Source organism: Balaenoptera musculus, chromosome 10, assembly GCF_009873245.2.
Source record: "Balaenoptera musculus isolate JJ_BM4_2016_0621 chromosome 10, mBalMus1.pri.v3, whole genome shotgun sequence".
In the NCBI taxonomy this organism is placed as follows: domain Eukaryota; kingdom Metazoa; phylum Chordata; class Mammalia; order Artiodactyla; family Balaenopteridae; genus Balaenoptera; species Balaenoptera musculus.
In genome coordinates, this window is record NC_045794.1 from 81,907,250 (window position 1) to 81,921,644 (window position 14,395).

At 42.1% G+C, this 14,395-nt stretch overlaps 1 protein-coding gene across 11 annotated transcripts in view; it reads right to left on the bottom strand.

The window, feature by feature from the left end:
* Nucleotides 1–14,395, bottom strand: part of ANKS1B (ankyrin repeat and sterile alpha motif domain containing 1B) — a 953,137-nt gene that overhangs the window by 147,332 nt on the left and 791,410 nt on the right. Inside the window, exon 1 of one of the 11 annotated variants that reach the window (XM_036866281.1) lies at nt 3,555–3,788. The exons of the other annotated variants lie outside the window; for them this stretch is intronic. The gene's annotated coding sequence lies outside the window, so the exon portion shown is untranslated. Of the gene's footprint in view, nt 1–3,554; nt 3,789–14,395 lie in introns of those variants that run through there. 11 annotated transcript variants of the gene reach the window in all.

Here is a 14,395-nt window from a genome sequence, read left to right on the forward strand (position 1 = left end):
TTATAGAAAAATTCTGTTTTGAGATTCACCTAAAAACACACTATAAAGCATTTAGTAAGAGGGGATCAGAACATGCAGTTTTGCTTCTTCCAGATCAAATCTTGTATTGATCTTCTCTGCATTCCTTCCTATTCCCATATGAGAAAACTACCAGTAAGTCTTTGCTCTGTAAATACCAGAATCGGGAGATACTGCCTAAACATAAAATTTTTAAGGGAATTAATTTTGAATTTTCTTCTAAACAAACTATTCTCACAGTTTTTTTAAAGAAAAAAAACTCAGCTTAGTCATAGTTTGACTTCTAAAAAAACCGTCTCATGATTTCATGGAGAGAAAGCAAAAATCAGATGAACAAGAATGGTTTTCAGCTCACACTACAATTACAAGAAAGGTTAATTTTTACATGAAAATTCCATCTACATAAAAATAGATTTCTGGAACAATGCATTATTGACAGATATGTGGGAAGATAAATGCATTCATGTAAATGTTCTTTCTCAAGCAAATTATTAAATATATTGACAGCATTGCACTTTGAAAACAATCATTTTAAAGAAATCAAATATTAATACAAGAGTAAAGACATCACAGCTAATGTAATCTTTCACTTAAAGAAATATACACGCAACACTTCTTCCAAGGCTTACTGCTATTCACTGCCATTAAATTCCACGGCAAACACTTATGCTTTGTTACTGGCTATTGTCCATGAAAGGAAAACAAAAAAGGGTAACCAATAAATAAATCTGGTTTCTGTTCACACTTCTGTTAATTACTGGTGGCTTATGGAAGACCTTGTACTTTGATTACTGGTAGTGGCACTTGTAAATGCTAAATCTGAATTACTGCTATAAATCCAAAATGTATAAAAATCAAACATGCCTATGGTAATACAAATGTTTTACTGATGACCATTAATGACTTTAATCAAGCAGATCTCCTAATTAATTTTGCTAATCGTTCATTCTTCCTGGGACATTAACTGGCTTGACGGATATTAATGTGACATATGTTGACATTAGCATCTGGTTAGAACTAGGGACATCAATAAACTCTACCTGGTGTTTCTACAGACTCTGCCAATGCTATAAACACTGACAATGCCAAAACATTTATTTCAATATAATATTTAGAGAACATGTCTGCCTTCCATTTAGAGAAAGGATAAACCTGCTTCAAAACACATGGTGCTCAAAAATCCTTATTCAATGAATGATGCAATGAGTATGAGTTAATAATAAACTGGTAAACATTTGCCAACATTTAAAAGAGGACAATAACATCACAAATGATTATTGGGAATGCCTTTCCTGAACAATGTCTGTTAATTTTTACTCTATTTAGAATATGTACAGTAACTTCAAACAAATATTACTACTCTAAAGAAAGCCATTCCCTAACATTTCAGACCAATTATACCATACGCAGTAAATGAACAGAAAAGAAATGTATCAGAATTCAGTACATGTATACAAATTTAGTAAAACCTGCAAACTTTTAGATTGATAATAACTGTCCAGTGATTATAATTTTAAACTCCTGACAAATAAATGTACTTATACAAAGTTTTGTTAAAAACTAGTTACCCCCAAATATCTTATTAAATATTGTACCATGCTGTATCTATATTTCAAAAGTATTTTAATGGAGATTTGATCTCCAAGTAGAGGTGAGATACTTTGTTCTCTTTCTCTGGTCCCCCTTAGGGGAACTGTGACGATACAGAGTCTCTCATTCCTAATACATGGATATATTATCACTCTACTGTCACTGATTAAGAAAAAAAAATTACTTCTACTAAAAGTGCCAAAGTGCTTCAAGCAAAGTAACTCTAATGCAGTAAAATTAAGTTTTGGCAATTAGCAACCGGAGGAGAAAGTTCCTATCCTTGAGCAAGGAGCACTGACTCTTCACTGCTTTTATCCAACATTATATTTCCCCCTGCATTCTGAAGTTAAAAAAGTCTTTGTAACGATGTTTTTAAAAATATGTCACAAAGTCGCCCAGGTAGCATGAATCTGTTTTAATTTCATTTGTACCAGTTACTCCTTTCTCCTCCATCTGAGTCCAGGAGGATCACGGCAATCACACCAAGCACTATTCAGGACTGACCGGGTGGAATGACAGAATGGCACACTTGTGAAGTCTTTACAGTGGGACAATGCCAGCACCAGTCATTATAGTCTATTCTGTCACAGAGCCATCGACACCACGGACTCAAATAACCCAGACACCACTGGCATCGCCTTGCCCAAGCTCATCTGCTGAGTACAAAGAACACAGGTTTGGAAGGAACCTCTGGGAGGTTTCCTAATCTCCTTTCCTCTCTCCCTTCCAGCTCCAAACCAGCTCAGAACTGGCTCCAAACTTCAACGTGAATCTACCCTAATGTAAAGACTCCCAGAGAGATTTATAGACTCCTTTGGTAACTTGTGTCAACGTTGAGGAAAGTCTTTACGTTGTACCTAAATTCCTCATGTCGCCTTTCCATGCAAGAGTCCAAGTAGCAAGTATCCTAATCTAGTAAGTGTTTAAGAATCGTTAAGGACCCCAAAGCTCACATGCCTCCGATCTACCCATACAACATGTTGGGTGCATATCTGCAGCCTGGGGGCTGAATTTTCAGCCTCCTAAAACTAACATCTCAGTCGCTCAGGGAGGAGAAATGATAACTGCAGCGAGAACGAGCCTTCCTGGCCAATCTCTGAAAATGTAAAGCCTTCCTGAGCTGCCCGTTTGTTTTAGGGGCTCATGTTTGTAGATGGCTAGTTTTCTTGGAGGGAAACAGCAACAACAAAAACCCCAAAACCGCGGCGGTGGCAGCAGCCTTATAAAAACAACATCTTGTTTGCCTTTGGCAAGTTTTAGCCTGGAGTAAAATTACACCCAAGTTGCAGCCACCGAAATTGGGGTTTCAATGGAAATGTTGATCCGACCTTCACGAAAGCAGCAAATTGCAGTCTTTGCTGCTCTAATACAGTTCGCCAAGGCGTAGAGTGGTTAAGTCCAAGCCCACTTTCCCCTCCGATTAATCAATGTATAAAAAAATACGAGGAGAGAGGGCACGCTCAACAGCAACCCTTCCAGCGTCTGTTTTTCCTGCTACTCTTGAAAGGTGATTCAAAGCGCACCTGGAAATTACATGGATTGGTGTGGCTTTTTAATACTGAAGACAAATGACCTTTGGAAAATATCTACTCGTGAAAGTCAAACCGTTTGGAAAGACATCCGGCAATTTACCGCTTCAAACTCCTTGCAACCCCGAAGATGCGGAAAGGAAAGGGAAAATGCGCCGAACCCGAGAGGGAAAAGCAATAACCAAACCATGTTTTTTGAAGGATTAAAAAAAAAAAAAAAAAAAAAAAAAAGGCCCACACAGTGGAGACCGCCAGCCTGGCTGCAACAAATGCCCCGGCAACCCTTATCGCACGCAGTCTGTCCGGATTTCCGACCCGGCTTCCCTTTTTTCTCCCGCAACCGCATCTTGGCAAGCTGGGGCCGTGGACGGCGGGGAAGCCGTACCCCACGCCGCCCGCAGTCACGCCACTACTCACCCGAGCCCCTCGGCACTAGCGACGGCAGCGGTCGCGGGCTGGCTGCGAGCCGGGATCCGCGAGGGCTGGCGGGCTCTGGCCCCCGAGAACGCGGACATGTGGCAGGAACCTCCGCTCCCCTAGCCGTTGCCTCTGAGCATCTTTCTGGGCGCCCCCAGCGAATGCGAGCGGCGAGGCGAGGGCGAGCGCGCCGAGGAACGGGGGGGAGAGGCGCCGAGCCTGGCCGCGCCGCGCCGCGCCGAGCGCCGGGCTCTCCCGGCGAGCTCCCCGGGCCCGCGCGCGCGCCCCCCGCGGCGCCCCCCACCCCGCCGCGCGCCCTCGCACACGCCCGGCCCCACGCGGCGCGCGCCAGCCCGGGAGGCGGCGACGTCCGCGGCGGCGGCGCGTCGTCCCCGGAGCGCGGTCTTCAGGGCGACCGGCTGCGCTCTCTATTGTTCTGCGGTTGCCTCCCGGGGGTGGGTGGCCGGGGCGGGTGGGAGGCGTTGGCTTAGTTCCCGGGAGGGCTTACCACTCAGCCGGACCTTAAGTGCGAGAGCGACGCGGGCTCGGGCACGGCGCGCGGGGGCTGCAGGGCGCCTAGCGCCGCGGGCTGCCGGCGCGCGGGGGCTTCCTCCTCCCGCACTAGGTCCCGCTCGGCGCCCGGCGCATCCTGCGTTACTATGGATATCTCGCTCTTCTCCGCCCCCTCCTCGCGCTCCGAGGGGCCGCCGCAGAGGCAGCAGCCGGGCAGCTCCGCAGGCGCCCAGGTGACCAGCGCGGCGGCGGCAGCGGCGGTGGCGGCCGCTACCGCCGCCGCCGCCGCTGGGCACTGGAGGAGGAAGAGGGGGAGAAGGCAAGTCCTGCTCTGTCCCCGAGGCCACCTCGAGTTTCCTCCCACTAACCAAGCTGCTTCGAGTTCACGACGCAGGAGAAGCCACAGCATTCCTCAACTTGGGTGACTGGTGGTGGCACCACCCCGAGCCACTAGCGTTCCAGCTGTTCTCAGAGGGCAGTGATCGGCCCCCAGTAGACGTGGAGGGTCGCGGTTAAGATTCTGAGTAAGATTTTGATACGATTCAAACACCTCTCCGCCCCACCCCCCCGCAGTTCCCACGTAAGTTACCATTGTACTGCTACCAACAGTTGTAGAAACTTACTTGGGCAAAGGTTTCTCTTCAAAATTATGCCAATTAAGTGAAGTATAATACATCTGACCTTAAATGACAAGGCCTTTCTCCCGTATATATATTTTTAATGCCAATAGTGTTTCCTTGCCATAAATAAATAAAAATAGTATGTGGCTTACAGACTGCTTAATACCATAACATTCGAACAAACGTATCTGGCAACCCACACACTTCAGTTCCTTGTTGTTTCAACGTTCCATCCAAAAGCGTGAGTTGCCCACTTAGTCTGGGATACGAACCACAGATTCCCACAGAGGATAACCAACGTTTGAACACAAGGTAACAGCACCCAAACAGTCTGTGAAAAATAGGTTGGACTGAAGAAACTTTACATAAAAGTACTTAAGGAAATGTATGACATGATGAACTCCAAACGGTTCTTATAATCAACCTGTTGTTCCGGGCACATTTTCTTTCTAAACGTTTTGAATACGCATTTATTGCCTTAAAACCAAAGAACAACGATTTTGATCAACTGCAAAACATCAGACACTGAAATAGAAATGTTAATCGATTTTTAAAATAATAGGTAACGTTTACTGAGCACTTATTTGCCAGACATCTGTGAATTATCTCATTTAATTCTCACAGCTCTATGAGGTAGGTTTTATTATTATTCTCACTTTACAGATGGAAAAAAAGGTTTAGAGAGATGTGCAACTATTAGTTATGGGACAACATCCACTTTCTTAAGCAAGAAACACTAAATGTCCACCGTTTTGTCTACTGTCATGTCCTTGTCTGCTTTGGTGAAGTTCAGGGCAACAGTATACTCTGAAGCCACCCTGCTAGCAAAGGATGAGGCTAGGATATAAACTCATGCCTGTCAACCTCCAGAGTGTGAGCCCTTAGCCATATGGAAACTATTTCTCATTTCCATAAGGGGTTCATAAAGCTTTTTGATATTCTGTCTTACACCTATAGAAAGCGAAACAGGTTGGACATGAGCTGCCTTCTTGACTGGTGTACTCCTTACTGAACATGACCTGCCTTCTTGCCTGGTGTACTCCTTACTGAACATGACCTGCCTTCTTGTCTGGGGCATGTTCGGATGTCTGTTTTCTGAGATCAGCAACCTTTTGATGGGTTTGGAAGTCAGGCCATTCAGTTCTATTTCTCACTCTGCAATTGAAACACATGTGACTTGAGGTGGAATAGGTGTTTTCTTAGTTTCCCAATCTTGCAAATAACCAAAGAATGACATTTCCCAATAACCAAAGAATGCTTTCCCAAAGAAAGCATCATTCTCTTCTCTGACTGTTGGTCTTGTTCTCTGGTAACAATATTGGGCTATCAGAGATGTCATTTATTAGCGATGAACTGCAGGCTCTATAGAAAGGAGTTATGCTATCATTTTTGTATTGTGTCGAATCCTCTGTACTGTAGAATAATTTGGGGCTGTAGGCCATTTTGTGTCTGAAACACCTCTAGAGAATGATGGAAATCTAATTCCCTGTCAGCATTTGTGCTTGACTAATGAAAACTCTTCTTGAGGGAACTGGGAGGGAACGTTGCTGTCCAGAGCGGCTGTCACTGATGCTCCATTCAGCGTAATCAGCTCACATATGAAATACTGTAGTCCTGGAAATTAACTTCAGCATGGCAATAATGAAATTTGGTGATGACCTCCAGGTATGCATATTAAAATCTAAAGGTCTTTTCAGTATAATCTCCTACTGGTTGGAGTAAAAACATAGCATAATTCACAGAAGAATGACTTTTTACTCTTTGGCCTACTTATAGCTGAAATTTTAGACATTTTTATGTTCTAGAATAGCATAAAGGATGTAAGAGATCGCCTTCTAAAACTCCCTCATATTGTAGAAAAGGAAATTGATACTTAGAATGGTTAATTCACTTGCCCAACGACCTAACCTAACTAGTAGCAGAGCAAAACCATGAATTTTTGCCATTTGTTCAGACACTTACCATGATACTATGGTTCCCCAGGATATTCAGTGTCAGAATTATTTTTTCCTTCAGTTATTTTTTTGCTAAAAATCAGTCAAGTTCCAATTTATGTTATTTAAAATCCAAATGATATATAATCTTGTGTTCTTTTACTTGGAGGATATCTACTGATTTTCAGTACTCTGGTTATATTAAGTAATACATTGTTTCTTGAAAAATGAGACAATTTAGAAAAGACTCTTACAGTGCAAATTTCCAAACTCCCTATAGCTCCAATGAAATGTAAAGCATTCATTCCATTACAGGTCATCAGGATTGCAACCCTTGTGACATAAACTGCTTATTTAAGAATAGCAATTTTATATCAGAAAGGACTAACATTTGGGATTCTCCAATTTGCGTTTAAAAAATTATCCAGAAGACCATGTTGAATATTCTAGTCTCAGAAAGTCTAAAGATGGTGGTAGCATTTCAAATAGATACATAAAACACTGATTTGAGTCCTCTGTACAGATTTAGAGGAATAGAATTACAATGATCTATTCATTGGTTTGGAGGTAGTACTATGCAAATAGTTAAGCTCCCAACTTTGGAAACAGGCCAGTGGGTTCAAGTAATGGCTATTCCACTTGGTAGTTTTGTGATCTTGAGTAAGTTACTTAACTTTTCCCAGCTTCACTTTTCCACTTTGCAAAATGAATACGATGATAAAGGAAATGACTTCACAAAGTTGTGGTTAGGAGGAAGTGAGATTAGCCATGTAGGGTGGTCTTTCTGATGTGCCAATTTGGCTAGGTTATAGTCGCCAGTTACTTAACCAAACACTAATCTCGGTGTTGCTGTAAAGGTATTGTGTAGATGTGAGTAACGTCGGTAATCAGTTGACTTTATCTAAGGGAGGTTATCCTAGATAACCAGGTTCAATCAGTTGAAAGGCCTTAAGAACAGAACTGAGGTTTCCCCAAAGAAAAGGAAACTCCATCTGTGAACGGCAGTTTCAGCCCCTGTCAGAGTTTAAGCCTGCCCTTCCTGACAGCCTGCCCTACGGATTTCAGACTTGCCTAGCCAGTCCTCACAATCACATGGGTCAAGTCCTTGCAATAAATCTCCTAGTATATACCTCCCACTGGTTCTGCTTCTCTGATTGAACCCTAACTTATACATGTTGTAAAGAATTAACTATAGTATCTGGCACATAAAATGCCCTCCAAAAATGTTAGCTAAAATGTTTTTGTTTAAAAACCTTTATTCAACACCTCTCACATTCACAGCATTGGGATATGCACTCTGATAAAAATGTCTTAGAATTCTGAGATAGAATAGGGATAGATACCTATTACCTTCAATGTTAGTAATCCCAACCAGGAAGGGATTTAATGTTTGAGTAAAATTTCCAGAAAAACAAGGGAAAAGGCCAACAGGGTTGATTATTCCATCCGGAGCTATGTGGAGGAATCATGCAAATCTAGTATGAGGACGGTTTCTTGGGTTAGGAAGACAATGAACAAAAAGGCAGGCATTCCTTTTTTGAATGACCTATATAGATTTAGCACCTGAAACTACGAAGAAAACTGATCTTCAATCATGGGATTCCATGATGTAATAGATTCATCTCTGACTGTTGGTCTTAAGCCAACTAGAATTATATCCTTAACAGAACAGCTCTGAGATTCTTGGAGGAAGAAATATTCTTATATTTAAGAATATTAAAGCAAAAGATCTTTCTTGTCTCAATGTTAGCTTACCTTAGTATTCTACATTATTATATTTTACAGGTTTTAGTTTGCTTTGAGCATTTTTTAATTTTATTTTTTTATTGAAGTATAGTGATGTACAATATTATGTAAGTTACAGGTGTACAATATAGTGATTCACAATTTTTAAAGGTTATACTCCATTTATAGCTATTATAATATATTGGCTATATTCCCCAGATTGTACAATATATCCTTGTAGCTTATTTTATACCTGATAGTTTGTACCTCTTAATTCCTTACCCCTATATTGTTTTGGGCGTTTTTAAGCAAAGGAAAAATACCTTTAAAATACCATGAAAAAAGCAGGCACGGTGCAAACCTACTTAAATAGAAGCTGCCTCTACCCTTCAGAGTTATGATGCCAAGTGTACAAAACTTAAAGCTGGAAATACCTCAGATCAGTAAACAAAGTCCAGGAAGGCTGTCTCAGATATAAATAGGATTAAAAGGTGATGAAGAGGTGAGAGAGACTGAGAACCTTTTGACTTTTTACTAAACCTCTGGTAACTTAGAATCAATCTTACCAACGAACATGTTTTAACTTGTGTATTTGTGTGTGTATTTGCTAGACAGAGCTGTCCTGTGATCCTTTATACCATATTAGTGATTTTTAAAAAATGGTAGTGATATAAAAATACTTCTCATTATGCCAAGATTTACTGAATGCCTATGATCTCAAACACTGAGCTGGGTTCTCAGGGATAGGAAGATAAAGTAGAGATGAACTCTAATTTTGTGGAACTCTTTCTCTGGGTAACTCCTTTTGGAAATCCTTATGGATTTCAACTAACATGTGACTTACCCCAGGAAAATTTGAATACATCCCTTGTCCTGCACTGGCCTAGACAAAATTCTTTTTTTTCTCATAGTAACTTTGCTTCTTCTAATATAGCATTTATCAGGTTTTTTTTTTTTTTTGGTAATTATTTGTTTAGTTATGGATATCCTCATAAGACTGCATGTGGTCAAGGACCTTGCTTATGCGATAATTTATGTTCAGCTCTTGACCCCAGATAGGAATTACGCGAGTATTTATTGAACACTTGAAAGAAAGCTTGAGACATTGAATTTTAGTTGCTTTCCAAATAGACACATGCAGAAAGCAGACAGAATATAAATCTGGAGCTGAGGAGAGAGGTGAGGGCAAGAAATATGATTTGCTATCAGCTAATTCCTGGCAGTTGGAGGGCCTGGGAGTGGCTCTGCCATCAACTAGAACCACGTGTATAATTACGAAAGAGAAGGTTTGCGGTCAGAACTCTGGACAGCGCCCACATTTTCCATTTTACACCGTGTGATGATACATGGCCCGCTGGCTAGGATAGAAAAGTTTCAGAAAACCTCACTCCCAAATAAATCGTTTTAACCGCATGAACAAGTTTCTAGCAGAAAGATATTTCAGAACTAAGCTATTGTAGAGATAGGAGCACTATGAGTATGGCTTTATAATCATGATATTGTGGAGTTTTACCTTCTAATATGTGGAAAGTGGGACTTTAAATTTTGTAAAAAAAAAAAAAAAATTGGTATGTGTAGATAGAGGGCATGGCACGTGTGTCAGAGAGAAAGAGTCTGTGTAACAGCAAAGCGACAAAGTCAAGGAGTTCCACAAGAGGTAAGCGTTAGGGAAGGCTCTGAGTGGTGTTTGGGCATGTGTAGCTGTTGGCGGTGTGTGTCCACTGCAGAAGCAATGTAGCTCTCCCTTATACTCAGCGCTTGCTTGTCATTAATGAGGCACGTAAGGCATAGGCCGACTTCCAATGCTCATAGATTTTATTATTTTTATTGCATGATCATACTTTTGCTGTGGAAAAATTCCTTTATTTGGATAGTAAATTTAAAACAACTTATAGACTACCTATTAACCATGGGCATATTTACAGATCTAACTACCAAGCTAACCCAGAGCAGAAGAGACTTCTACACTTTTTCCTGAAGGCAAGCAGGCTTGGAACCCAGGGGGAATGAATGTAAACACTGAAGCCCATCTGCCAGGAATGTTCTGCCCCAGTCTTCTGAATTAGACCTAGGGACTTCTTCTGGATGCTAACTACATTCAAGGCCTGAGCTAAGACATTCGCTTGCAGACTTTGCTTACAAGCAGCCCCTGAGAATCAGTCTCAGCCGCACAGCACAGGTGTTAAGTACCTCATCCTTCTAACACCTTTAGCCAACCAAACAGCTGTGTACAACGCTGGTAGCAACTTTCAAAGTTAGCTATGAGAAGACAATGCTCCAGTAATCTGATCTGGATGTCTCTTTCACTAAGTGGCTGTACACTCCAGCTTTCCCAGGACAGCTCCCTTTAAATGAGTCAGACCATGAGATCTGATTTTTTGTTCAGAAAAATATGGTTTACAGCATAGTGGAGACTTGTAATTGGAGACCTTAAGGAGGTAGTATAATGTACAGAAGAAGGCTGTGGGCTCCGACCTGAGTTCAAGTCTGGCTCTATAATTTACTAGTTGTAGGCTCTAAGCAAGTTGCTAACCTTGGTGCACCTCAGTTCCTGCATCTGTAAAATAGGGATAATTGTTCTTTAAGGATGTCATTTAAGGATTAAATGTGTGCACCCATGTAAAAAAATCTACCATAATACCTGGAGCACAATAATTATTTAACCAAAGAATTAAGTTCACTCTAGTATTAATTCATAAGCCTTCAGAATCAAGAGGCTACTCCAACTTATCAATTGAACTAAATAACAAAGCTCATTCCCATAGCACCTTCTGGTGTGCTTATCAGCTGTGTAGGTGAAGAAGTGCCCACGCACCTGAGAGTGGAGAGTGACTTTTTGTACAGTAGACTCATAATAAAGTTTTTTCCCCCCACAGGATTTTGTGGAGGACAAGACAGCCTATCATTTGGTGATTAGGTATGTCATTATGCTAATTCTGTAGTAATGTACCTTAGGAGTACTGAAATATACTAGAGGGACAAAGGGAGAAAGAATTACATAATACATATTAAAATCATTATTTTAATACTAGTTTATTTAAAGATTAATTATGCCATTATATGGATTATAGTAATATTAATATAACAATTATATTAATGTTAATTATATTAAAATAATAATTTTGGGTTGGAATAACTGAATCTTAGGATAGGAAGGTACGGTTGATATTCACTGTTTTTTCCTGCTTAATACCCAGTCCCTCTACTTTTGTTACCAATAGTCTGATTTTTCACTGGGGACCCACCTCTCCAGCCCTGAGCCATGAAGTTCTAGAAAGCCCTAGAAGATCTGACCATGGAGAGGACCCGTGATCCACTGGCCTAACAAAGGGTTCCATCACTCAGCCACAGTAGTTCGTTCAGGGAGGGTCAGGACCAGGACTCTATAGGAAACACTGGGAAAGAGGGGAACTCTTTTCACTGACGTTTCTGAGCCGATGACACTGGCATTGCTAGGGTGCTGAACTTAATGCCTGGAACTGCCAATGTCCATCCTGTGGGGAGGGTCTGCCCGAGAGTGCAGCCACTGCAGAGGGAGCAGAGTGGAAGTATGGAGTGAGAGACTGAAGGACTCCAGTGAAAGCATTCAAGGCTCTGGATCCAGTCCTGCCTGAAACCTCTGGACTTCGTCTCTTTGTTGAGCCAATAAATTCCTTATTTTGAGTTGGGTTTCTGGCACTTGTAATTGAAAGTGTCCTGACTTACTTGGAAGGGAACTTAAACACAGTTTATCTCAACTTCCCATCTGATGTCTGACTCTCCTCTATAACTTCTAGTGAAAGAGTTACTCAAACAAGACTTGGACTCTTCCAGTGACAGGTAGCTCATTATCAACTGAAGAAGTCTATCCCATTGTTGGGGCTTTTACTCCTACAAAAGTCTTCTTAAACTAAGGGAGAACTTCTTTTCTGAAACTTTTGTATAGTTACCATTTATTTTGTACCTCCTGGGGGGCAGGGGCCTTGTGCTATGTTATGCTAACAAATGTAAAATTTATTATCTCATTTAATTCTCAAAACAATCTGATATAAAAATGATTTTGGAAGCCACTTCAGAAATCCAGATGAGAAATGATACGGGGCTGAGGTAAGGGCTGGGGGAGGGGGTGGGGATAAAGTGGACAGGGATGGATCTGGAGATACAAAGATGTAGCATCTCAATGACCTGGTGGCTGAATGGAGGGTGAGGGCAAGAGAGAAGGTGGAGTCCAGGATGACCTCTGGATATTAGGCATATGGCGAAAAAACAGGGAAGGAACAAGTTTGTGTGGGGAAAGATGAGGGTTCTGCTAGTTACCTAAAGAGGTACTGTAAACCAGTGGGGTCAATACGTCCAAGGGCATGGGACAGCTCTATAAATTTTTAAAAATTTTAACTCAATCCGAATCAGTGTTAATTAAGAAATCATCAAGAACAATTTTTGCATGGACTTTTGTCACATGGGTGCAGGTCAGAATAACATGTTTATGTTCAACACTCAAGATCAGGTTCTCCCTTCTCTCTTCCTGCCAGCACCTTGGGAGGCAGAGGACAGGGGCCAGAGAACTCAGCATGAGGCTGCAGCAGTTTGCCTGAGCCACGGGGGAGCAGAGCCTGACTTTGAGGTTCTGGAGCTAAAGAGAAGTGCATACCTGTGGAAGATGTTTCTGGGAATGGGAAAGAGATAGGAAGGGAAGAAACATATTTCTTATGTACCTACTATGTACTAGGACTTTATCTGCATTACCTCAACAACCCTGGAGGGTTGTTACTATGATTCTATTACCATCTTTTTTCCAGATGAAGAAATTATGGAGGCTCTGAGAGGTTAAGTAATTCTTCCAAGATCTAACAGCACTGGAATTAAATCCGGGGTGTATGGCTCTGAGACCCATGGTTTCTTCTCTATGCCATGCTGTCTCCTTAAAAAAATGATCAGTTATAAGATATTTTCTAGCTGAAAAAATATATTCACACGCTATCTCAAGTAATCCTCTAAACAGCAACCCAGAGGTTGGTACGGCTAATACTGTTCCTGTCTCATAGATAATGAAACTGAGTCCCTGAGAGGTTCATCGACTTACTCGAGGGCACACAGCTAGTAAACAGCAGAACCATGGCTGGAATTCAAAATTCCTAACTCCAAGCCTCATGTATTTTCCCATGACCCTGCAGCTACTGCATTAGGCAAGATGCTATGAAGGGGGCCATGTCAGAACAGTGACTGATACCAGCTTTGCCCTGAAACACCCCCTCACTTGCAGAGCAGTGCCCAGCCTAACACTTGGTGGTGGTGCTGCTGTCACCCTCACTGGCTCTGGAGGAAAGACCCCAGCATAAAAGGAACGTAAGCTCCCAGGAGTTTCTGACCAGGTGTGGGTGGGGGTGAGGAGGGGCAGAAAGCCCCTCGTGGAACTTGCGCCCACTCCCTGTCTGATGAACACTTAAGTGGGGTCTGTAGTGCCGGACTGTGAAAATCCATTTAAGCTGCTATGTCTGTACACCGTCTGCACTGAGGGGAGGGTAAGCCCTCGTAACCCTAGGGCAGAAATGACTCTCTGGGTGGAGATAGCGTGGGAAGCCACGTTAACTCTTTCAGGCCATTAGGCTATCATTTAGTAAATTACAACTTTGCACTAAATGGGTCCCTAGTGGCTATGGAGGGTGAGAATGTTCTAATTTGCATTTTCCCCCCTTTCTCTCAGCTGCTTTTTCTAATTATGACGTAGACCAAGAAGTTGTTTAATAACTGGTTTATTCCAAATCACTGGATGCTCCTATAAATATAAATAATGCTCTTGCAGATCTGCTCTGTTGAAATGTGTGAAATCAAATCTATGCCTAACATGGGTGTAGAGGGGTGCTGAAGCCCAGCCTGGCCTACAGGACTGAGGAGCGACTCAAGGCACTGGGACATCCCAGCTTTTCAAGTTCTGAGTTAATAGAAGGTATGGGACAGAGAGCCCCTTGTTCCTGGAGGTTGGGGAGGTGGGCAGCGGGGAGCAGATGCTGTGGGAAGCTCTAGGGCAGGAGTTCCTTTTTCTGCTTAGAAGGGAGAATCCACAATTCTG